Source organism: Copidosoma floridanum, unplaced genomic scaffold, assembly GCF_036245765.1.
Source record: "Copidosoma floridanum isolate Cflo_tuat_1 unplaced genomic scaffold, Cflo_Japanese_pri ptg000001l, whole genome shotgun sequence".
In the NCBI taxonomy this organism is placed as follows: domain Eukaryota; kingdom Metazoa; phylum Arthropoda; class Insecta; order Hymenoptera; family Encyrtidae; genus Copidosoma; species Copidosoma floridanum.
In genome coordinates this window covers 6,748,768-6,772,040 of record NW_028321878.1, presented here as the reverse complement: position 1 = coordinate 6,772,040, position 23,273 = coordinate 6,748,768, and the positions used below count along the sequence as shown (strand labels likewise).

The window sequence follows — 23,273 nt, the reverse complement described above, 5'->3', positions numbered from 1 at the left end:
ACCATTTGGATTTTACGAGTAAAACGTGTTTTTTTCAAACGTTATTCGTCACTATGTTTCAGATTTTTAAATAATAATTTGGAGATTACTGTAGTACAGTTTTAGACGCTATATGGTACAGTTTCTTTTTTTTTTTCGTTTTCAGTCTTTACTAAAATCAAAATAGCACTTGAGTTGTATTTTTAAAATCGTTTTTGCATTATTTCCTTAAAATTTTTAACAGCTCCTCGTACACGTTTGTTTTCAATTTTCGATGCTCCGCGCCTAGAATTCGTTCATGACATAAATGTCAAACTTTTGGGAGCATCAAATACTATACCTTACATGGTTGGGGGAAAAAAAAGTTAGAGTACCAATAATTCAAGTTACGCATAAATCGAGAAAAGGAGTCGTAAAACAGTCTCCATCATTTACCGTCCAAACAGGTAACGAAAAAAAAAAAAAAATGAGAAGAAAAACAAACGACTCGAAACAAATCATCACAATCATCATCAGCCTCTCCCCCGCTTTTGGGACAAAAAGATAAACGAGCGATTTTAGACGAACCAAGCAACAAGCGGGGGTGGCTTACAAAAAAAAAAAAATAATAGAAAAAGTCAAGGGCAATTACTCAAAGAATCATCCAAATGAATTTCTGGAAATCAGTCCTTCTCTTCTCCAACCCCGTTAACGAGTTCCCTACTCCCCTCCCCCGATTCGCGTCTCATTATACGACCTTAGCAAGGTAGCGCGCGCGAGCAAGGTCCACTTACCACATCCATACGCTCACGCATACATGAGCATAATATACCCGCCTCGCTCGCGCTATATAACACGGGCATAACGAGGTCCTTGTTAAACGAAGGAGGCGTGCGCGCGGCCAGGTCCGCTCTCTCTCTCTCCTTCGTCTCTCTCTTCATCCCTGTATACGCACGCATACACCTACAAGCATCGCCCAGAGGACCGGCTCATCTCCGTCTCTTTCTAGTTTGTTTAGACACCGAATAATCGACAGTCACTTTTCTCTCTCTCTCTCTCTTCTTATTCCAGCATCGCAGCGTGCATGTATATATATATGCGAGAAGAGCAAGAGATCGGCTCCACCGATATATACCGATATTCCTTTCTTTCCTCCTCCTCCTCCTCCTTCGTTTCTCCTCTTTACTACGCGGCTGGGAAGTCTCGCGCGCGAGAAACGAGCCAAGTGAGTATATATGTTTATGGCTGGTATAGGATGTATGCGAGTCGAGCTGTGCCTCCGAAGGTAGAGAAAAAAAAGAGGAACGCGAGACAAGGAGAAGGAAGAGAACAACGGGATAAGAAGCAAGAGAGTGAGCCGGGGGCCGGGGCTTGTAGGTTACTCCGCAGAGTATAGATATCATAATATGTACCTGATACGGTGTGCTCCTTTTCCTCCTCCTCCTCCTGTTGTTACTGCACGGCAAACCTATCTTGCGCGAGAGAGCTGATTTGAGCGCGAATGGCTTTTCGCGTGTACGAGAGTCGGAGAGGCGACGATAGCGAGAGCTGTACACCCTATACATATTATCCCACTTCTTGGTTGAGATAGGGATGTCGGTGTTTTTTTTTTTTTTTTTTTTTTTTTTTCGGCAAAAAGGGAAATGATGTTTTAGTCGCTCGGCACGGCTGGTTTATCTCGGATTTTGTGTTTGGTGGGGCACCCCACATAATTATATATCTATAAAGGTGAAAGAGCTCTTTATTTTTTGCGGAAACGCGAATTTCCCGGTAAATTAACGATGTGCTCGAAAAATCAAACGGTGTCAAGCTGGGCGTGGTGGAGGACACGATTCACGCGCATGAAAAACAACGTCGAGCCGGTTTTCACCCGAGCCAACTGAATGATCAATCGCATTCACTCTATATAGGCGACTCGCCCGAGTCCTGCCTCGTCTCTCCCATATACTTACGAGACACAAAAAGTACAGTAGTCCCGCGTAAATGCAACTGCAGCTTCTAAAAGTCCAAAAGAGTCGAGCCAAAGCATGTGGGATATAAGTATACCCGTTTGGCGGGGGAGTCAAGTGCGAATCCACAAAAGGGTGCCAGAGCCATTTCGCACAACACGTTGGCATACAACCACACTTCGTGGGAGGAGGGAGGGAGACACGGTGTAACTCGAACCGAGATGCACGGGGAGTCCAGTATATATATATATGCGTGTCCACCGAGTAGGTGTTTTTCTCTCTGTACAGGCTGCACAACGACCTCCCCTACCGCGATCATCGTTTCCACTCGCGGTAAAAAAAAAAAATAAAAAAAAAAAAAACGGCACGAAAGTAGGATTCCCGCTGCTCATCGCCGCAGGAAATTCCCCGCGGATATCGTGGCTTTTCCCGACGAGGCATTTCCAACGCTCGCCTACATGGGCACAAGAAGTTGGGAGTATAGCTCCAGGTGGTCCCCTCTCCCCCGTACACCAGCTGCATCGGTCGATTTGGCGCGTGTTCCACAAACTTTTACAAGTACATCTCTCCATTGCAGGAGGAATTAGCTCTGTGGGCGACGAGATTTCTTCTTTTTTCAAACAACTCTTATACACTGCACACCTGCACCTATACCCTTTTTCTATTTTATACTCTCTCGCGTACTTATATAGCCTGTTGCTGCAGTATATATATTATACTTCGGATTGTTATCGCCGTCGAGTTTTGATGAGTACCCCGGAGGTACTGGCAATGAAAGTCACGGGACTCCCCCCCGAGTGATATTAAACGTCCATATGACGTTGCAGAGTCGTGTGGAGCGAAAAAAGCTGCGGAAAAACAAAACTTAGGGGGGGGGGAAATGCCATTTCCGCTCGAGGCTTTTCCAGCTCGGTCTATCGGTCACATCTCTCTCTCTCTCTCTCTTCGTGTATACGAGCAACTGCTTTTAGGCCGTCCATCGTCAGGGTAAAGGGGGAACGGAGCATGTAGTAGCTGCTGCATGGTAGCGCGCTTTTAAAAGTAGATCGTCAAAAAAGGGCTGCACTACCAAAGTATATCCCCAGGTATATATATATGTATACATGGAGAGAGAGAGAGCGGCTTCACGAGGAAACCAGTTATCGTCTGCAGCAGCCACGCGCTCTTAGAGAGATTTGGATGGTTAAAAAAAAAAGCTCAGGTGTATATACGTGTATATACAAGGGTCCGTTCGTCTGGGCATCAGCAAAAGCCGAGATTAAATTTCTCGCCATGGGTCCGCTTTCGCTGCTTCCTCCTCATCCCTCTCCGTCTCTCTTGGCACAGTGCAGATATACTACCTGCCAGTCTCGGTTGTCCGTGTCAAAACATCACAATACCGATTCCCTCCCCCCCTAGGATTTCCCGGCCATCCCTCTTCCACCTTTTTCCCTTCTAACGAAACCTTGACGATCTGACGAGTTTCTCCAAGGGTTTTAGTGGTGGGTCCGCGACAGCCTGCAACAGGGCCATTCCCCGTAGCCCCTCCACCTGGCACTCGTAATATATTATACAATGTCGTACACAAAAGTAAGCCAAACATTTTGGGAACAATGGCCCCACGGTCTCCGGCTTACAGCTTCGCTCGTACTTTCCATCTGTATATTATCACGGAATGGTAAGGCTATGTCTACATGTATAATCACATCTCTGTGGCTCCTATTTTAGTTATACTTTTGCACTTGAAACACACGAACTGTTTTCTTGGGAAAACATCACCCATTCCCTCGGACCGAATTAATTTCGATCACTCGCGGGGGCACCAAGGAAAAATATATTACCATATTTCCAAACGAGCACGAGGTACCAATACTCCGCGTCGTCCACTCGTGACTTTGTATTTTTTGACGAGGGGACAAATATTTACTCTGCCTGGTACAATGAAGAGCAGAAACGTACATATACATATCTGCATGATAATGCGATATTCCCTTTGAACAGCGAACAATCATTTTCCGAAAACTCCTCGAGGAGCCCACCTTCCTTCTCTCCATCTCTCTTTTTACCAGTATGTGCTCCACACCTTTCGGACCGTGCCCTCCTCGACCACATTTCGCACCGTCAGGCCCTTCTCGTCCCTGGGCCCTTTTTTTTCCCCCCTCGATCCACGCACGCTTCTCGTATTATTATATGCACCAGCGCAGGTGAAGAGGCCAACAGAAGAGGGACACAGCAGGAGTATGGAGAAGAAAAAAAAAAAAAAAGGAGGGGAGAGAGCCATACGTGAAAACGGCACTCGACCGCGATTACACGCACATGTTGTGCATTAGAGCCGCGTAACTTATACAACATATCCCGCGGATGAATACAATATTTGTATTTCTTTCCCCCTGCGCGTATAGGTGTTCGCCCGTGTCACTTTGAGAGATGGTTTATTGTTATTCGCCGCGCTAACCTGCGTATAAGTATATACGAAAGCTCTCGAGGAATAAAAATTGATCGCTGCACTCACGAGTATGTATACAATCGTGCCTTTTTATTTTACTCGTTATTCTTGACACGCAGCTGTATATATATACGGCGCGCACAAGGGCCGTGTGTTTGACTAGCTCGAGGCAAATGTTGACTCTTGGCACGAAATCCTAATTATGCGTTCGGAGAAACCAGGGGGGCCCTATCGCGCGACGATGTTGACCCGATCTCTTAGAGGCTCGCTTCGCTGCTGTTAATTTTTCGTCCCCCACCTCCGGGATGTGGAGACCAGCCGCGTTGGGTGGCTCTTATTTTGTTTGTTTTAGCATTTCACGACGACTCCCTCTGTATACGATTGCGCGAGCAGAGTCAACTCTTTTGGGAGCGAATACATATAGGCGGGCGCTCGCATCTTTGCGAGATAACGCTCAGTGGATACGGGCACTCGTGATGATGAATAGGTGAAATTTATCACTGCGACGAAACCGTTTCTCATCTTTTTTTTTTTTTTTTTTTTTTTTTTTCAAGCGTTAGACCAGCGTAGATTATATTCCTGATCATTCGACTCTTGAGGCGAGGGACAAAAAAAAAATATGGATACACACTTTCGAGAAAGGGAGAGCGCGATAACGAAAAGTGATAGATCGCGTCCAGCGCGAGTGGATCCATCGATCAGAGGGATTGTGTACGCGGGAAGCGCGAATCTGTCGGGTTCTCGGGTCCCGCCGTCATCAATTACATTCGACTCGCGCCTCTTTTGCAATATTTGTACCTCTCGCCTGGCGATTTTGAATGCCGCGTGGGCTCCTGTCGCGTTTGTGGTCGGAATTTATTCATCACGTACGACCGAGGAGTGGGAAGCGCTCGGATGAGTCTCTTTGTCTCCGGAGGGACGAAAGTATACTACGCTTTTCTCATTATTATTTTCGGTTTTTGGGTTAACGATATCGCTGAACATGGTATACAGAGTAAACAGAGAATTTTTAATCACGAAAGTGTAGCTTTTGTGGCTCATCTTGCTTTTAATTTAATTGAATTTTTTCATAATCACGCAAACCCACATATAATATATACTTCTCTCCCTCGAGATACCATCGGCGGTATAAATTATGCGGGCAAGTTGTGTTCCCAGCAAAATTTGATACCTCATTCGAGATAAAATGCAAAGCAATTCTTTTTCTCCCTCTCCCTCCTCCATCTCTCTTTCTCTTTGGTAAATAAGTGAGCTGCCACCTCGACAGCATCTTCTCCCATAAATGTACGACTATTGATTCACCGCGAGTTATTTGCCAAGAGCCCAGGTGTAGGGAACAAAATTCTACAAATAGCGCGAAGGACAATAAGCTCGAGCCGAGTGACTTTCTGCAAAATAAAACCTTCACACGTGCAAGGGCACGCGAGAACAGATTTTGTTTCCAACAAGGTAATTTACACCCGATGAAAGGGCGATAAATCAAGCGACTCGATGAGCGTTATCGCGGCCAGTGGGAAAAGAGAAAAGAAGAAAATGACGAGCGCGAGAGGGCATAAGCAAGTTCTTTCTCCTTTTGCATGACTCGGAGTGTGTATAGCCTCCATCAATCTCGCGCTCGGCGCTCCTCGTTAAGAAAAGGAACATCCGCCGCCGAGACAACTGCAGCGAAGGGAGACCAAGAGAAAGATTGAATAAAAGAGGGGAGAAAGATTTCGCGCGCGAGACATTCAAATGGGCCCCCCCCCCGTTGGTTTCCGTGTAATAACAACGTTTTCTCGCCTCCACCTCCCCGTCCCAAGGAAAAAAAGGGCTTTCGGGTGGAAATCGGTAACTTTTTTTTCTCCCCCCTCCCCGTAAATTTATGAGCGCGAGTGTCGCTTGGCTTGCGTTGTTTATCATTTTGCGCGCGTGTATTTACTTACTTTTTCATGCACATAATATATAGTGGACGTGGTCGCGTGCTCGTTTTAAATAAATCCTCTCCCTGTCGAGCCACGGGGTTCGCCGCGGTGCAAATTAAAACTCCCCCGGCTCCCGTGGCCGAGTTACCGATCATGGCGCGTTAATTAAGACCGTGCGTGTAATTTTAACCGCGGGAATCACGGTGAGATCTATTTTTTACGCGCATGTATACAGACGTATATACCCACACAAGCGATCGTGCCTCGAGCGAATGTAATTCACTCTTGCGACCGTATACTAACTATACACTAGATCTAATTTCCTGTCGCGAGTAGCGAATCGGTGGTTTGTTATTGACTACTCGGCAGATGTACGCTGCGCGCACAGCAGGTCCGGAACTCATTTGGCCGTCCAACGTGTCATTACCCATGTGCGGCACATGTTGGTATATAAGATCGGTTCCGCGATCGAATATGGCTTTTCGCGTGCCCGGTAATGAAACTGGCTGGTGCGTATTATACGTATATCTGCCGTCGTCTCCGTTTGGTCTCGTCAGACCTTATATATACGCCAGCGCTTGCAGTCCAGACGATCTGGGACTCGACTTCAATTGTCTTTGGTATACTATTGTTTCCGTAATACGTGCATGGCAGCTCCTGCCCACTCGGCTTTTTGCGTCCACCGGGGCGTTGCGCTTACATATATACATTGGCGAAAACAGAGAGAGCAGAGGTCCTTTCTCCCCAGAGTTTAGCGAGGCTCCCTTTCTTTCTTGTTCCTCGTTTTTTGATTGATGGCCGTGGCCGTAAGCTCGACAGTTCCTCCCCTCGTTTCGTTGAAAAGCTATATTGATATCCCTCGCCTCGTAGAGATGCACTTTCCTAAACACTTTCCAATACCTTAAGCTCTCTTGTTCTTCCCTTTTTTTTTGTGCTCCCCTCCTTGGAATCTCTGAAATTTTGGCAATAAAAGCATATATCTCCTCCATGCCTGTAAGTCACAGCCGTCACATCATCAGGTGAAACAATATAAAAATACAAAAAAAAAAAAAAAAAAAAACTTTCGACCCTAAAACTCAGAGGGACCCGGGAAACTTTCAGTTTCCGTGGAAGTTAAAAGTCCTCGCGTCTCCGAACGACCCCTCGGCACGGGCCCTCGATCGTTATACTCCCTTCCGTCGTGCAGTCGTTTCGAAAATCGATTGCCCGACCAGGCTGACACGAGACGAGAATAATTTAGACGTGGCCCAGGAAACATGTGTTTTTTTTTTCTTTCTTTTTTTTTCTCCTTTTTTTTTTATTCAACATTCCGCGCGCTCTCGTCGTCCCTGCATTCGACATCGCTCATCCGTCTCCTCGTCCTCCTCCTCCCTTTTTATTCCCCCGAGGAAAGAGAGACGCAGCAGAGAGACAGAGTCGATTGATACGCATTTCGTGCTCGCGCGCCGGCTATCTGCCCGAAAAATCTCTCAATCCCTTTTCAAGGTATGCGTATGTATATAACATTGTATACCTGCGCGCACGCATCAGCGACAGCATCTTAACGAGCATATCCGACCGAGGGGACCCGGACAGACGGATAGAGACAATGAGAGCGTCCACCCGTATATACGCGGACACCTGAGGTGTGTGTATATATAGGTAGGTACAGGTAATACACTCCTTCGATGTAGTCCCGTGGGACTATGTGTGTATTATGTAGCGCATGTTTAACTCCTCGACGAGGAGGACAACGATGATGGTCCTTTGGTTCTTGTTGGGGGGAAATTTTTATTAATTATATGGGAGTCCGGGTTCTCCTCCTCGTGGACGTCGTCTCGTTGCCGGATTTGATTAATGGCTTTTTCCAGAGAGACGGAGCCCGAGTGTTTCTCCTCGCTCTTTTAATTAGCCGTGCACCGTGTTCTCGCTCTCTGCTCCGAAGCTTGTAAGGCCTTGTGCGTTTTTTTTTTTTTTTTCTTTTTCCCTCCGATTGATTTTGGTTTCTCGAGATCCCCTATCTGCCCTCTCTCTCGTGTACCCGCGCGAGGCGAAGAGAAATTTTTTTTTTTTAACTCTTCTCGCGCTACTTGATTGAACGATTATGCAATGCAGATTTTGGTTTTCGCGGGATGTACCTTTATTTTTTTACGAGGTGTAAATAAATTCTCAGTTGAACAAACAACTGGATGAATAAATAAACAAAAACGATCGATGGCTCGATAAATAATATTTATATGGATAACTGGTTCTGCTTTTTCTCAGCGTTGATTAATGGCTTCCTGAGGATTTTATCAACACTTGATGAATAACTTTGCGCTTCCATTGATTATTCACATGCTTGTTTAAAACGCTCAGTTGATCAACGATTCGGAGTGCAAAATATGCCGTATCATTTGTTGAGGGATTTTTTTAAAATTTAGTTTTTAACGATGGGTAAACATTGCGTTAACTTGTCGGAAAACCTTTGCATAAATTAAAAACCACAAAAATATTCCCATCATCCGGAGCTTCTGTCCATTTGTCAGTGTAGCTCGTGACAATTATCTGGGCATCAAAAAGCAGTGACTGTCGTACTCTGACGAAACAACAACATTCACATCGAAAATGCGTCCCAGACTTGGTATCATTCGTTTAATCGCGTCCACTCCAACCGGAGTCGTCGAGAGATTTTATCGCCAGCAAAACCAGACACGTACGAGCGCAGAGACGCTTATACTTCGATTCCACACGATCATCTCGAAAAACAAGGCCCTCCCGCTGCAAGCGAAGGTGGGCTGCTCGAGAGCGTTTGCATGTATACACACACACGCGGAGCAGCCCCTTACGAGCCGTGAGTCGGCGAGAAAATCCAGCGCAGCAGGTTTAGAGCCAAGGGCTCGTCCTCTCTCTCTCTCTCTTTATCTATCCATCTCTCGAGAAGTCATCCGCTTTCGATTTGTTGCCTCTGCCTGGGTATATACGCCACCTCCTTGCCTCGCCCCTCGTATCCTCCTAGTCTCCTTACGTACAGGCTTTTTCTTATACGTTGTTTTTTTCTTTCTCGTACTTCTGGTTTTCTTGGCGCAGCCGAGTGGGCTTGAGAGTGAAAGATTTATACATATACGAGAGCCCGAGTGTCAAGAGGCTCCGATGGTTTTGATGCCTTGTGTTTGTACGTGGGTGCTCGCGTATACGCGACAGGAAATTCGTGAATGTAAAGTGGCAACGTTTCGTGTTCTTTGAGAGGTTGTTTATAAATGTGCCACGTCGTGACGAGATAATTATTGGGACTGAGCGAGAAGATGAGTTTTGATGGTAACGAACATGGGCTCGGATGTTAAGTATGTATATGGAAAACGATTCTGGCCCCACTGGATATGGGTATGATGATCGATGCCTCTTGGTCATAATTGTCGGATTTAAAAAGTCGATGTGACTAATTTTGGGTGTAATTTCGTGTGACTTGATTAAAGACAAATCACTAGTAATTTGTATACATTTGTTATTTTGGACTGATGCCCCTAAAAAATTAAACAAGTATTTTAAGCTCGTTGCGACGTAGCAGTAGTTGTAAAATTTCCTCAGTCGAGTCAATAGGTATATAGAGTTAAACGAGGTGAGAAAAAAAGAGTATAGTTCGAGTGGCGTCTGGAATAAAGACTCGGTTATATGGGGCATTGAAGTCTCAGGAGCTCTTTTTTGTACCCAAGCCGTATAATTAAGAATTTTCTCACGAAGCATCCGTCTTTTCCGTGTCTATTACGTATATATAAGTTACTACCACTATCTGACATTGTAAGAGGGACTAATTAGCGAGAGGTACATAATAGCTTGGGTCAACAAGAGAAAACGATGAATAATCAGATTCTGCCAACTTTTTTCACTTTGTTCAATTTTTTTATTCTTTTTTTATTTTTATTTTCAACGACAAAGGTGTATTTGCAATGTAAATGCAGCTTCGCCAAGAACGTATAACAGGACTCCCTTGTAATTATTCAGTATTCCGCGTAAAAATTTCGGAAAAACTTTCGTTATACGACGTCCATGGGTCTTGCCAAACTTTCGTAATGACGCATAATGACGTGCTCTTTCGAAACTTTTTACTTTTTTTTTTAAAGTTGGAAAAAAAGCTTCTCAGAGTGTAAATGAGTTCTTTTTTTTAAATTATTTACATAAAGTTACGCGATATGTATCACTTGTCAACGTTGTTTCATCACTTAAATATTTAATTACCCTTAGCTTAAAACTAAAATCGAAAAATTAACCAAGTACGACATGAATCTGTTGTACTTAATGAATATAATATTGCAAATGTACATGATAATTTACTTAACAAACGTATCTTCTTTTATGTTGCAGGTGAGTAGCCACGTAAACACGATGACTCTATCGAGCATTTCCTGTTCCGTAAGTTTTTGTCCACAGAGCACAGTAAAATACTTTCCCCGGCTCCCCTCTTCCCTCTCTTTTATTTTTTTGTCATCTCGTGAATGTACCAATAAATCTCATCATCTTAAAAACCATCATCACCACGTGCCTCGCATATACATAATATTGCATAACCACGTGGAGTCTAGCAAGGCGGGGAAAAATAGGAAACTACCGTTTTACAGGAATATGTGTGAGTATACATTTGCCCCAGGGGAGAAGGAGGAAAAGCGCGTCTACGTGCACGGACTCGGAGGCGCCACTCGTGGGGGGACGGAAAACGGAAGGCGTATCGGGGGATCGGCGTGACCATGAGGAGTCTCTCGCATGCTAGTGTACCCTCCGCACACGGGTATAAGCACAGAAAAAGATATGCCAAGGTGTAATGTATGGCAACTGGCGGGGGACGGCGACACGCATAGGAATAAGAAAGAACACTCCGCTCGGGAGATAAAGATATATTCCATTGACGCGTGAAAGGGACGTTCACGTTTCCGAAATTATTCACTTTCAGCTCAAAGGGATCGTTTGCGAGTTTTTTCTCATCTCCGAGGCTATGGATGAAATATATATTTTTTCTCAACACTGATATCTCCGCAGCGATGGCAAACACAAAATTTTCAATCGAGCATATCCTACTGTTCCACCTATAGAGGAGAACGAACGTCCCTCTCGAGTTTTCACACCGTTTGTGCGTTAGAGAAAAGCCCATTATACATCCCAAGTAACGCGACAACAATAACGGTAATCTCGTTCAAGCATCGGCAAGTGTATAATATCCACGATTCGGAGCCAATTTCCACCTGAGCAGGATCGCAGCTCTCATCTTTCTCACCAACGAGCGCAAGAGGCCTATTCCTCCCTCTTCGAAAAGCCTCTTGGTGCAAGAGCCACTTGTAGGAACAACAATAACACGGGATGGCAATGAAAAGGGAGAAAGAAGACGACCTCGACGGCAAAGCCCCGCTGGGCGACGGCGTATATATATTATATACACATTGTGCGCCGACCCGCGCGAGAGGACCGCGTAACTGTTTAAAATTCGATCGCGCCACCGAGGGAGGAAACAGGACACACAGAGAGAGCCCATATAGATGGCAGATCTCTCTCCTGGTGTATCCCTGCTGCGAGGTCCCGTGCGGGCGCGTGTTCCTGCGCACACCGACCGATAAATCGGCACGGACGATCTTCGGCCTCTCCTCTAGCTCGTTCCCCGCGGGGCTTCCAGCCACGACACAACGATCCGAGGGGGCTGTATAGCACAAGAGGAGACATCGAGATACACGTACATTGTAGAGGAGGGAGGGGATGGGGGAATCGTTTTACGACCGTAGTGTTGATTATCAATAGCACATGTACCTGTTCCCTCTGCCTTTGCAGTTTGAGCTTCGAACTGTGGCACGGGTTTCGAAAATGAAAATGGTCCTTGCCCATTTGGAAGAAAGCCCGTTCCAATTATCCCGGCGAGTGCGTGACAAAAAACAGTTTTATCCTCCCATTGTACGATGGCGCATGGAGAAGAGGCGCACACAGCCACCGGATCCCACAATGGAGTGTTATTAATGAGAATAATATGTATTTCTTTGAACGCGGGCTCTCGCGGTTAAAGCCAAGTTTTTCACAATGACGCGAACCCAACAACAGCACGAGAAAAGAAAAGCTGCAAAAGCGGGAGAAAATACCTGTATACATGGTGAAAAGCTCATACACGCATGTATACAAGTACAAGAAAGAATAAAAAGTGAAAAGTATTATGTATAGGCCCGAGGAGTTTGCAAACTCTCCGAGTTTCTCTTGCGGATCGTCAAAAACTTGTGTACGGCGCGTTATATGGTATATACTTAATGGGGGACCCCCATCAATCTTTTGCCTATACGCTGCAGCTGTGTATATATGGCTGCACGTAAAGCGCACACAAAGCGATAGAGGGGGATGGGACGCGACGCACAATGAGAGACCATTGCTTGGTCCTGGTGTCGTATGTACAAGCCACGCCAATATTATATATTTTCCTTATTCTCGTGTTCGTGCAACGTGTATGCATACCTATATATACGTATAGATCCTTCGTGCAGGGGGTATACCACACCTAGAGAGAAAAAAAAGGTGGGCCCTTCCCTGTACAATGCGCTGCCAACGCCCAGGGTATATATGAGACGTGCATGGGAGCGTATACGAACGAAGGAGCTGCGGGTGGACCCACAGACTTGGCTCTATTGTCAAATGCGCGACTTGTTTACGTTCGAAGGTGAGAAACGGCTATTGTGTGCCATACCAAATACCCATACGCATACGTATACGAGTGCGAGAACACCCTCGCAAGCCGCATGTCTCGCGGGCTCTCGTATGTATATAGGTGTGGGGTAACTCGAGCGGATGCGTGGGTGGAAAAGAAGGTGTCCGGCGTCTTGTGACGCGGCAAAAACGAGCAAACGTCGCTTTCTAACGTGAGACGGGGATTTATATCGTGCACAAATAACTATGGGGGATGAGTTTGGCCGCGCCCAGTTTATGCTATTGTACACGGATGTGTCAAGGATTACCGTTTTCGAGGTGACTTTTTTTTTTACCATTCAACGCTATTCGTTCGTAATTTTGTTGACTTTTTTGTTTAAAAACGAATGATCGTAAAGCTTCCCTTCGTTGTAACGTGATGGGTAAAACCTTACATTACTGTATACATATCTGGTTAAAAAAGCCGGAAGTGCAAAGTCTGCACAAAGAGGCCTCGTCAGCGATGAAACAGCACACGCGGATTCCACTTACGAGTGCATAAATATACATGAAGCAAACAGTGAGCAATATTAGACCCGAAAGGAGCTTTTTTTCCTCGCTTCGTGATCGTAACGTGTACGTTTTGGTGCTTTTTCCATATCGTTTTCGAAGAAAAAAAAAAAAAAACAACAAACAAACAAACAAACACGTACGACCAAGCAAAGTAAACTCGGTCAACAATTCAACCTGTACCAACTGAGCCTCGCATGGCCGGCACAAAAAAACCAAGGGGGAAAGGGGTGCACCGTCGGCTGAATGATATAAGCCAATTAAAGCGCACACCGGGCCGGGTGCACATATGTCTCAGGGAAAAAAGGAAGGACGTGTGCACAACACAAGACGAAGAAGCATCTGTAAATCTTTGGCGCGCCGGAGCACACCCCCGTGGCTGGTTGCTTCGAAGAGGCGCGCCGGGGCTAACGAGAGAAAAGCCTCGTTCCCCAATCAGTCGGGAGTGTAAAACGAGTTTAGCGGGACGGAGGCGGCACGGCGCGCGTATAAATCCATCGCGAGCTAAGGAAGAAGAACGAGGGCGGAGAGGAGGGGAAGGAAGAATCATCGCGGCACAGAGGCACGCAAGCGACGGAATTCCCGGATCATCGTTGTCATTTTGGCGAGGGGGTGCACGTGTCTCGCGAAAAAGTCGTCCGGGGAGGAGGAGGGTGCATGGCCCATATGTGTCGGCGGCTCAATCAGCGTCGCATCTGTCCAAGGACCGGGGCGCTCCTGCGAAAATTCAAAGGGACGCACGCGTACGTGGTATTGGGTGGGTTGTTCACTGGAAATCACTGTACGCGCGACACCCACTCGAGGAGGAAGGGACGACTCGCGTCACGCGCGTGTGAAATGTACTCCCCTCTCCTCATCCCATGCTCTTATTGTGCGCGGTCTGAGATTCGAGCGTCTGGGTATGTAAATGTACCGAATGTGGGACGCTTGATGGATAGGTGTTTGAGCGAGTTTTGTGCTCACTGGTCTCTTTCTCTCTGGCACTGGTCCCTCTTGTCGATCGAATGGCCTGATACAGCGTCGGTCGGTGTCGGATTCACGCGCGAGTATCAGATTTGTGTGGAGGCGAATCCGATGAACTCACCGGAGGGTCCAAAAGTGTTTTTATATAGGCACACTGCACAGTGGTACCGTCCGGTAGAGCGTTTGATATCACACCGAGTATATACACCCATAAATCACGAGTGGATGAAATATTTGTGGGATCGGAGTGGCTAAGATGTCACGTGAGTATAGTGGAACAACCCTCGGTTGACAGGTGGAACGGGCAAACCTTACCCACGTAGTGATGACGGACACAAGCCAAGCCAGTGCAGTAACAATATTGTTTTAGCCTTCCTCGACTATATATACACACCTAGAAAATCGTGGTCGCCGTCCTCCTCCACCTCGTCTAAGCGTTTATGTGTATCGTTTCAGTATTTCCCGTCGGTCGTAACAACAGCTCAAACAGCGCTGGTTGGTGATGTTTACTCAGAAAAAAAGGGGGAGGGAGGAAAGAGCTGGGTGTATTTTATGCTTCTGCGGTGGCTCGATTTGCCGAGAATGTACATACCTACGGCCGATTGAACAAGCCATCCGGTGGCGAGAGCTTCGAGATTACTCCTTTCTTTTTTTCGAGCCACGGACTTGGATGCGCTTCAATTACTCTTTCCATCAATACGTGAACAATATCAAGCGCAATATCCACATACGACACTCAGTAGCGCAAGACGATTTTCTAAGCTCCACTTACCTAAGTATACATTAGAGCTTCTTGAGAGACCTCGATTTTCTATAATATGTTGTAATCATCGATGTGCTACCGCAGTCCTATTCATTCAAATTAATTAAAAAAAAAAAAAACCCCACAGAAGCAGCGTGCAAAAGGGTACGAGACAAATAAAAGAGAGCAAAACTCGTCCCTCAAATTTTTTCGACAGCTTCGGTGCACACATATTTGTTTTGTTCTCCTTTTGCAAGTATACCTATACACCGGGTCCATTGACGCCAAAGCAGTAATTTCGTGGACAGGAGCACGCGCGCTCATACGAGTACACGTTATAAATGGACGTGTATCGCGATGAAAGAAAGTGAATTGGCGCGGAATATCGAGCTCCCAGTGTGCCGGGGCGTTAACACGTGTAAAATCCAATCTAAGGCGTATACGTATACGCTCCCTTGACAATAGGCACGGATCTCCCTGCGAGTATATGTTGGACCGGTGTACAGTGGGCACACAGCCACGGGCCCATTATGCGCATATAAGCTATCCCATGCCTCATTTCCAGATATATATTCGTCGTCCCTTTTGTGTCACGCGCGTTCCCTCGACGTATGAGGTGTAAAAAACACCGGAGAGACGCACACAAACACACGACACATTACACACCTCGTTACGTTACACGACACGCGCGCTCACTCCTTCCTCGGCATCAACGAGGTGTTGGATTTCTGGCCCAGACCCCGATGGCCATGGAAGCCCAGCACCTCCTCCTTTTTCTCGGACTCTTTGCTCGCATTCGCGCAGTATTATTTTTCTCCCGCTCGCGTCGTCTTGTTTCTCGTCCCTTTTTCTTCTCAGCTCTACTTTCATTCGCCCCCTGCTCGTCAGAGTCGAGCTGCGAGATCTAATGATTTTCGCCGTTAAACCTGTTGGTACGTTACGTACGGCGAGCGAGAAATTTATTCATCAATTCTCCCAAGTGTCACTCGATCGACCGTCAAAGTTATATAGGGTAAAAAAAACCCTGGTAAGAGGGACGATACATTTCTGGAAACAAAGTGTACACGCGCGTGTATTACGCGGTTCGACGAGTCCGTCAGCTGTCGAGGCACGCGGTAAGTAACAATCGAGTCGGGTAATCCGATCCGTGCAGTTGTTGGGCACATCCTCGAATCCCGCCTTGCGACTCGTCGGACCCAAGGGGCGATTTACGTCTTTGACCCACCCGTTCCCTCTTATTCTCGAGGTGCGAGCACTTTCCTGGATTTCTTTGTTCGCTCGCGTTTCGACATAGGCTCGTCAGGTGAGTTCCATGGTTTATTTTGACAGCGGGGGACACTTCCGAGGGAGGTGGTGCCGTTTCACGCCTCGGCTTTTTACGCAAGTGGGGGGGGGGGGGAAGCTGCTTCCGTTGTCATGTGTATGCGTACATATGCGGGTGTGCGACCACGAGCTCAGCCCACCGACACGGGTATCATGTAGGGGGTGCCTTTTTTCCCCTCTCTCTCCATCAGGTATACAATAGTAGACGTGGGCGAGCTCGTCGTTGGGTGTTTTTTTTTTTTTTTTTTTTTTTTTCCTCTCTCCTCATTTTACTGCCTTGAAAGTTGCCGGGAGAGGATGCAATATTTTTGGGGCTCCTTAACGGGAGGCTGGACTGGGCGCGTCCGACTGCAAAGTTGCTCCCAAGAAGGGACGTATACAAGAGCATTGTGATGGTTGTTACGACTTTTCTCTCTGGCGAAATTAAATATAGCGCTGTCTGTCCATGCGCAACGTGTACAGTACACCCGCCTTGAAAAAAAAAGAGCTTGAGGGGAGAGGCACATTTTACTGTTAGGTACTACTACCATTGCTAGGCTTTCCCCAAGTTCATTAAACGATGTTTACGCGACGGACTGTATAGTCGAGGAATTGACAATTTATGGCTGACGGCTTTTAAATCGCCATGGATAGTTTTACGCGAGTCCATAATTCTCTCGAGTTGACTGTCGAGTCGCAAAATATTAGACTAGACCCAGGATGTTGAGTGTAATTTGCTGGGGCATCGGTGGCCATCCTTGGACCCTCCCACCTGAGCGATTTCCTCACAAAGGAGATCTTTCTTTAATCATCCAGAGTCACGAGCCTCTTCTTTGTCAACTATCCGTCCGAAAGGAAAATTCGCGAGGTGGAAGAAAAAAAGCTCACCCATACAGATTTTTAAACAAACCCTTCTCGCCCATTGTCCCGTTCCCTCGGATTTTTCTGTCTCTCCTCGAGTCCATCAACGACGACACACGCCACTCCAATTCAAAGTTCAAAGTCCGAGCTTGCACAAAAGCTCGCTTGTCAAAAAAAAAAAAAAAAAGGGGTTGGTCCGATGTGTGTGTGTTCTTCTTGCATCCCCATATCTCTACGTATGCCCTTTGAAGCGGAGGGGCGAGCCACCCCCTTGCTCCCAGGTTTCTTTGAAGTCGGCCCGAGTGGGCTCTCCAACCGGCACCGTTCGTACCCAGGGGCCACTTGAACAAGCTGTTGGATCACTGCTGCGTAGAGAAGACGATCATGTTATCGGTATACCATACACCGCTTTGACTCCCGTTAGTATTACTTTTGTACAACTTCGGGGTACACATGCGCGTCAACTTTCTCGCTGATGGCGGCTTTCGTGTGTACAGTGTCGCCTCGTTTTTCGTCGTCTTCTCCATATTCTCCGTTGGTTCTCGGCTCGAAGGGGGAGGCAAAGAGGGCTGCGCAGGGCCTTGGGAAGAAGGGCAAGGAAGAGAGGCGCGTTTGGAGCCGCGGGGGAATCGGCTGGAAAGATCAAAGACGCCGTGCCGGCTACGCAGTAGCTGTCTAACGAGGCTCTATACGTACATATATATATATAGCTGACTGCAAACTGTACCTACCCACCGTATACGTACTAATTCGAGGGAGGAAAAAAAAAGACAAGGAGCGTGTGTTTTCCGTCTGTCTCTTCTGTTTTCGGATTGATTAGAGGGACGTGGTTTTTTCATGCTCCGCCGTGTTGTCGAGAGAGAGAGAGAGATGCACTTTTGCTCGAGAGTGGCAATTTCCCGTGCGCGCACGCTCTCCCTGTATGTACGTGTTGGGTGGAGTGTCTGTTTTTCCTCACTTTATACATATGCGCACCTACTCTGCTGATCCTTTTTTTTTCTTCTCCTCTTCTCTGCTTTCTCTCTTCGTTTCGTTATGTGGTACTTTCGAGCGGCATGGTAATCTACTCCGCGCCAGCCGGCGGCTCATCTCCATTCTCTTTTTCGCGCTGCCTTTGTGCATCGTTTATTATACGCTCCCTCCCCCCCCCATCCCCTTGCCGTCGTCTCTTTCTGTGTTTATGAGGATCACGTGTGATGTGCGAATGTTGCTGATACCCATACACCTACTCTTCACCAGAGTGAATGGAACATTTTGAGCTCTCCCTCTATCTCTGATGCCCTTTTTTCTTCGTTTTTATTCACAAATATACACACCCCTGTAGTCTAGCTAGGTTTTACCGAAGACAACTATGAGGTAGAGCTTCTGCTTTTGTTTCAATTGTGGTGGCTTTTGGGGAGATTAGTTGGCATTCTTGGGTGCAGTGAGCTCTGGAAGAAACGAGAGTTTCAATGAATAACGAAAAGTTGTTGCGATACATCTGTTGTACGAATTATTATTATTATTGGGGGAAGACAACAGGTGATCGAAGTATACACACATATTCCTCCTCAATACTTTTTTGCACTAAAAACAAAGCAAATTATACTCACTTGAACAGCTTGATGGTTGTAAAAACATGTATACATATTCCATCGATGTTAAATGTTCGAGAAACGAATCGAGAGTCGAGACGTGGCTTTCGTCAAATGAAGCCTCGCACAGCACGTGGATCTAAATAGTGGACAAGGGGTAATCGAGAACAGTATAGTGGACGCAGACGGTAAGCGCCCGGCAATGCAAATTCAGCTCGCATCCTTAATTTTCGTAAATACCAGCTAATTAAACCGAAACGAGTATACAGAAGCTTTGACTGCGCGTGAGTGTGCTCCTGCTGCTGCTGTTGCTCCAGCTGATGATCTCGCTGTGGGCCGGGAGGGAGGAGAGAGTCTCATGTTTTATTCCTCGTCACGCAATCGCCTCGCAGAAATCATCCAAAGGGCCAGAGGGATATAAAAAAACAACAACCAAAGGAGCAGGAGCAAACGCGCGCGCGTTCGATTTTTAGGCCCAGGACTTTTTTTTTTTTTTTTTTTTTTTTTCTTCGCCACAGAAGCGAGCTCTACTAACGAACACCCCCGGGCTATCGGGGAGCCATCGGGTGCCGCTTGGCCTGTTAATTACGGGGCCTATATCGCCACCACGAATCTAAGAACCCTCTCTTGCTCTCGTCAGAGACGAAATTTTCACGGATGCTCTCTGCTAATGCCGTATACTGATGCCGATAAGTCTCAGGGCCAGAGTCCATAGATGCAGCGGATCCATCGTTGGTTCCGTGTTTGCTCAGCTCCCATCACTATATATACAGCGAGAATTAATTACGCTCGCTAACATGTACACCCTTGCAGTGCACAAACAGTGGCACTCGATGGTTATTCAGCGTTTCCCCCTTTGGAAAATAAAATCAATCGTTGATGATTGTACGCTGATCTCGTTTGAAGCGATGGAGTGCCCGTCACGTCTCTGTACGAGGATCAGCTAATTCGCGATTCCGAGAATACACAGCGCGGGATAGAGTTAGGTATATAATATAAGGAGCAAGGGACTCGAGCTCACTGTACGTATACTTAAGCTGCGAACCATCAATTAGCATCAGCCCGTCTGTCTGTTTGTTGTAACATTCGTTTCGATCTGGCAGCGCAGTACCTATATATATTATATACCGAGTAATATTGAGTAATTGGCGATGAGCTTCGTTCCACCTCTGATATATCTTTTGTTTGTTTGTATTACAAAATGATGATGATGATGATGATGACGGTGCGTAGGGATGTATACATACACGGTGGTGGTGACGACGACGGTAGACTATAGGCACATTTTAAATAAACGCAAAACGGAAGCGTATATGTAAGATGTAACCATTTAAAAATATATAAATACACGTTTGGTGATGGGCATGTAACGAGTGTACGTGCTGTATATATACATTACACGTTAAACGAAGTGTGAGGCCCTGCAGGCTTCCTCTTTATACCTTGTTAAACTAGGTAGGGAGAAAGAGAGAGAGAGAGAGAGGCAAACAAGAAAGTTAAAGAGGTGACTCGTTCCTGCTAACGACATCACGACCTGCACGGCGGGGAGAAGGGGAGGAAAGGACAGAGGGCACCCAAGCAGCAGTACCGGGACCAGAAGGTGTACGCGGGTATATGTTGTGTACGAGATCGAGGAGGAGGAAGAATAGAGGAGGGAATGACGAAGGGATGTAACAAAGGTATATATACAGAGAGGGCCCAGAGAGGCAGCTATATAGCTTGCGGAGAGGCGATGGAGTAGCAGAGAGAGAGTGAGAAGGGCCCCATTCGTGCACGGCCGGGGTCGTGGGCACGGGATATCTGATGCAGAAAACCGGTAAAGGCTGCCGGGGAGAGAGAGAGAGAGAGGAGCGGGTCCCGATCTCCTCATCGCGAGCCTCACGAGGAAGAGAGGGACCAGCTCTTCGAAAGCAAATACTGCACGAACGGAACGAAGGAGCCGGCGAGAGAGAGTGAGGAGGGGGGGGGGGAGGCCTGGCCGAGCATTGTCTTCCGGTGACTTAAAAATTTACTCGTGCCTTGTTAACCGTCCCTATCAGATACTCCCCCCGGACTCCCTCGCGAGCCTAGCGTGGTGTAGGTATATATTTATATGTATGTATGGACGGAGGGAAACCGAGTATGGAGGCTATCCTCGTCCTTTTGCTCCTCGTGTGCGGAGGTGGAGAAGAAAAAAAAAAAAAAGAAAAGACCGAGAGAGACGAGAGAAAAGGTGGAAAGAGAAGGACACGAGGATGCTCGGGAGAAAAGATAGGACGGAGATATAGAAGCAAATCGAAGGAGGAGGAGGAGGAGGAGGTATAGAGCACACGGCTCTCTGTTTCTCTTGCCCTGCTGCAGCTTCTTCACCGACACGAAATTTTCTTCGTCCCCTGCAGTTCGCTATCGGCGCTGACCTTCTCCTCCTCGCACGTATATTTGTACGCGTGTGATGTATACCGTGATGCGACTCTTCTTCTTTTCCGCGGAATAGTGCGAAAGACATCAGAGGTGCATAGAAGAAGAAAAAATACATTATACGCCGTATACACTCACGAATTTACATCACAATTTAACCATGTGACAAAGATTTAATAAGAATATCAAGTATCAATTATTCAACCGCAGTAGATTTCGCTCGAGGTTATCAAAGAGACCAATAAAAAGCGAGAAAGATCGAGTTCCCAATATGTGTACATGTATACGTATGAAGATAAAGGATCTACAATTTGGTTGGGCCCTGTTTTTTTTTTTTTTTTTTTTTGTTGTCATTATAACATCGACGCTCAAACGAGGTAATAATTTCTCGATCCAGCGGGACAAAATTAAATAAAAATCTTCTCCGTCATAAATCTCGGCAAAAAGTAGCAGAGGTGGCTGCTGCTGCTGTCGCGACGATAAATAAAGGCCCCTTTCACGTCGATAAATTACTCGTCCGCGTACACACCAAAACGCGTCTCCAATCACCCAAAAATACTGTGCATTCTGCTGAGCAAACAAAAATAAAAAAATAAAAATAATCCACAACAGCAGCAGACGAAGCTCGCCGATTCCAAAGCAAAAGAACATCGACAGAATTTGGCGAGAGAGCCGTACGGCTGGCGGCGAGGGGGCAGCTAGCCAACGCGAGCCAAAAGGTGAAAGGAAGAGAGAATTTCGCGCCGCGTATACGATATAATATAAGCTTACCGTCGCAACATCACTGCACGCACCACCTGCCAAACGGTTCAGCGCGGTTTTGCGGGTTCAGCAACGATGCGACCTCTCGGCTGTACCCCTCCATGCACACAATCATGTATATATACCTATACACGCTCGACACCGTTGTTCACTCGAGTTGGCCGGGAGAGACAAAAAAAAAAAAAAAAATTACGATCCGACGTGGCTGATTCACCTCCATCCCCGTCCGATATATATTTGTATATTCTTTTCTCCTCTTCGCAAGTACACCCTTCTTCTTTTTTTATTTATTTTTTTATTTTTGGGAAGCTTTTCACCTCGAATTCATCATACCTTATCATCGAGACCCTATCTCGCGCGCGTGTTCTGTGTGGTGTGGATATACATTTTTGACTTTTATTTATCCTTCCCGGCTTGGTTGTATACACGCGCGGGGGGGAGGCCTATCGCTGCCAACCGATCGCGCGCAGCCGATGACGCGGAGTTTGTTTTTCGATTCGAGAGATCTCCAACCATCGTACCTACCCTCTCTCTGTGGTGTGCCTTATCATTGGGTTCTATATAAATATTCGAGAAACTTCGTGACTCCAAACTTTGCAACTCGCACATGAGTCTTCTTTTGTGCAGCTTCACGTAAACAACCAACAGCTCCACCGAATCAGTGCCTGCATTGAAGGGGGTGTACACATATATTATGTATACGGTATGACGATGTGCGCCCAGTAGCCATATCATGAAGAGACACGCTCGGTCACAATATTACAGTGTTCGCTCCATATACAATAGACAGATAGACACTATAAATATTATATACCTACCACCTACAGTTACGGACGTCAGCTTGACATCGCCACAAAATATTTATTTTCATCCTCGTGTAACGTATTATATTGACAATCGGTACCCTTTGACGCTTAAATGTTATTTTACACAAGCAGCTCCTGTGGACTGATGGATGCGCGCTATATTCTCCATCTCTCTCTGTACTACTGGAGCCGAACAGACAATGAGATATTATGAGTTGCTCAATCCATTCTCATACCCACTGTATACATTACAAATGTACACTTATTGTATCGCGCCGCAAGCATCGACTACATCGTCGTAATTTTTATCCAAGCCTAATTGAAATTTATCGCAAGATATAAACAATATTCAATGGAGATATTAAGAATAGTGTGCAAATGCATTATTGTATTATTTTCCCGGTAAGAGAAACGAATAAATCTCACAATTCATCTGGCTGGGTGCATTGTACGATTTGAC

At 46.4% G+C, this 23,273-nt stretch overlaps 1 protein-coding gene across 1 annotated transcript in view; it reads left to right on the top strand.

Annotated features, from left to right (window-relative positions):
• dnt (tyrosine-protein kinase Dnt) overlaps positions 1–23,273 on the top strand; it is a 39,431-nt gene that overhangs the window by 5,641 nt on the left and 10,517 nt on the right. The window lies entirely within an intron of this gene.